Consider the following 3,398-nt stretch of genomic DNA (forward strand, 5'->3'; position numbering starts at 1 on the left):
GCTCGTAGTGGCCAGTAGTTTATGTTTTTTTCAAGTCCTTAGTGCGCTTTTCTTTAGCGAAACACCCTAGATGAAATGTTCTTGTAGCAAGACTGGCACTGTAACTCGATGTGTTTCATACACTATAAGGAGATGATGTTTTTGAAGTAAGGTTGGCACTGTAACTTTTGATGCCTTTTTCATATACTGCAAGGAGCTGATGTTTTCATGCATGCAAATAGATTTCATTTTGCAACACCCCGCGCCGTGTGAAATGTGTTTCTGAGTTTTTTGTATGTTGTGTGTTTTCGTGCAAATAGCATTGGTGGATACACAATTGTATCAATTGTCATGTTTTATTTCTCCACCTTGCTTTTTCTTTTTTTATCAATGGATGCATTAGGTAGTATCATGACTGGAGAAGTTTCATCCTTCATGTTGTTACACTCCATTTTTTCAACATGCTAAAATTGATGAAAAGTATCATCATCATCAACATGCTAGAATTGGTGAAGACACAAATGTCTGATTTTTTTACTAGGGAAGTTTTTACTATGGGCGCGCACTAGAAGCAAAACGAAATCGAATGCAAAGTAAGTGCAACTAATTATGAATTGAAGCAACTTTTTAAAAAAATTACTTTGTTTTTAAAATACTAAAGTTACTCTCCAGTAAAGTTGTGATGGTCAGTGTCAACACCAATATATTCAAGACACACAAGAAAGCTTCAGATGTTGTAGTAGCTAACATTTTTTGTTTGCATTACAATGGCTATACAGCAATTTTGGCTACAGATCTCAAAGTATTACTTTTCCCTCCAATCGCAAACAACATTTTTGTAGGGTCACAATGCAAGGAATTCTTTTTCTACATCACAACCTAAGCTCTATTGCTTTAGCCACATCTTGATCTCTCAACATTGCAGCTTTTAGATAGGAGCATTCCTGAACATCATGGCCATCTTCATTGCAATATCGGCATTTTTTGATAGACATCACAGCTTTCAGGTACTTGCATTCTTGTATGGCATGGCCATCTTCATCGCAATACTTGCAAAGCATCTTCTTCTTCGTTCTAGGCTTTGCCCTTGGTTTGGCTTCCTTCTTCTTTTCTTCTTTCTTCTCCTCTTGTCTAGCCTTCTTCTTGTGTGCATCTTCTCGTTGCTCAAGCAGAGTCTTCCTCCTCCTTTCTTTTTCAGTGGGTCGCCCTTTTTTTGGAACACGTGTTGGGTTTTGAAGCATGGCACCCTGTTGTGCAGCACACGGATCAACGGTTTGTTCATGTTGCGAAGGTGGATTGGCCCCTCGGCTTTGTTGTTTTGTTGGATTGGATTTTTGTTGTTGCTGACTTGGCACCCTGTGAGTTTCTGCTTGTTGCTGGGGCATTTGCCGTTGATGCACCTCCCGCTGCTCTGGTAGTTCCCCTCTTCTTGCTGCAGCTATAACAGGCTCAAGCTGATTAGCTGCATCATTTAGCAGGTTGTATGCAAATTCATTGCCGCGAGCTTGTGAGGCCAACCAAGTAAGTTTCCTGCAAAGTGAGTTGTACTTGAGGGTGTTGTTCGATGGGAGTCCAAAATCCAGAAGTTGGCAGCCTGTTGGTGTTGTTGCTTTTTCAGACCACCTCTGTAGCAAATAGCGTTGCGGGATAGTTTGCACATTTAGATGAGTCATCACCCTAATGATGTGTGCACATATAATCCCATTCATCTCAAAACAGCTGCAGCTGCACTCAAACTTCTCATTTGACATCTCAACATTTACTTTGAATATTTTTGGATCCTCATAGTAATTTGAGAAAAGCTCAAAGTTAATGCTTTCATTGTGAAGCACAGGGACCTGGTTGATTACATATCCCGTTGATGCAATCACTTCTGATTGAAACTTGCCAAAAACAGCCCGGGTGTAGAAGTTGACCGCTTGACGCTCAATGTTGTATCTCGAGTAAAGAGGTGTTGTTGTTGCTTCACCAATGAAAGCTTGGTTGTCCTCACGGTCTAGCATCGTCTCTGGGAGCACCTCATACTGCTGCACAAATTTCCAAACCGACTCTTGAGGATTGATGAATGTCTTGAAGTAAGAGTTGAGGCCCTCCGACCTCCCTATAGTGCTTGTGAATGGGAAGAAGCATTTTCGGAAGTATGCTGGAGCCCAGGTATGCCGGGTTCGCCACATGTTGCAAAGGTGTCTATTATCTTCCAATTCAAAGCAATGTATCATGTGCTGCCAATTCTCCTCAAACTCATCAACTGTTTCCGGATCGTTGATGCATGTGTAGAAAGCTTGCTCAAAAACTCCATCCCTGCTCAGTATTCTGCCCAACTTCTCTCTCGCTTTCCTCTGGACATGCCATTTGCAACACCTATGCACTGTATTTGGTAAGGCTTCAGAAATGGTTGTTTCCATTGCATTGTCTTGATCTGTCATGATGTTCAATGGATGTACATTGTTCATCGTAATCAGAAAGTTCTGGAAAACCCACTTGAAGGTTTCAATTTGTTCATTCAGAAGCAAAGCACACCCCAACAAAATTGTTTGTAAATGGTTGTTGACACCAACAATTGGAGCAAATGGCATATTCTACCTATTTGTGCAAAAGGTGGTGTCAAAGAAAACACAATCTCTGTACTTAGGGTACAATGCCCTTGTCCTCCCATCAACCCAAAATAGTCCAGTGACAGAGTTTGTTTCCTCATCAACTGTTTTTGCATAGTAGAATTCTGGATTCTCATCTTGCCGCCTTTCAAAGTATGCAACTGTCATGTCCATGTCCTGGAGATTTATGGTATGCCGCAGCTTGGAATGAAAATTTGTAACATCCCTCTTGACATATGGCAGTATCCTCCAGTCTCCACCACGGACCCTCCCAAGCATTCCCATGCACGATGATGTGGAGAAGTTCACATCATGCATTGTCAATATGAGGTCCAAATCCTCTTGCGGAATGTTGCGGTGTGAGCGGTAGAACCGTACACGCTCTGGCTGTGGCATCAGAGGGTGGGTATGCTCTTCAACAAAATATGAAACAACCCATTTATTGCCCTGCAGCCCAACTATCAAGTGTGCTTTGCAAACATGATGGGCCAATCTATTTTTCTGACGCTTGTTTGTGACATCCATTTCAAACCAAGATTCTTTGCTTGATGAGTGTTGTTCCGTCGAGATTGCTTCTGAAGCACTTCTAGTATTGGTCTTATTCTCTGGCTTCCCGGCATGGACACACCGGAACACCCTCTTGATTAGTACCGCAGGTCCCTTCTTTTGGCTGTTCTTTGAAGCAGATGTGTGTATGCCAAAGCCCATTTTGAATGCATAGTCGTTGTAGAACAACTTAGCATCATCAACAGAGTCAAACTCCATCCCAACATATGGTGCTAGTGGTTGAGATGAAATCTCATCATATTCTTCATCATCAGACAT

The 3,398-nt window shown here is 41.9% G+C and overlaps 1 pseudogene; it reads right to left on the bottom strand.

Annotated features, from left to right (window-relative positions):
• Positions 1–851: 851 nt before the first annotated feature.
• LOC123172085 (protein FAR1-RELATED SEQUENCE 5-like) lies at positions 852–3,398 on the bottom strand (annotated as a pseudogene).

Source organism: Triticum aestivum, unplaced genomic scaffold (assembly GCF_018294505.1).
Source record: "Triticum aestivum cultivar Chinese Spring unplaced genomic scaffold, IWGSC CS RefSeq v2.1 scaffold331902, whole genome shotgun sequence".
Taxonomy (NCBI): domain Eukaryota; kingdom Viridiplantae; phylum Streptophyta; class Magnoliopsida; order Poales; family Poaceae; genus Triticum; species Triticum aestivum.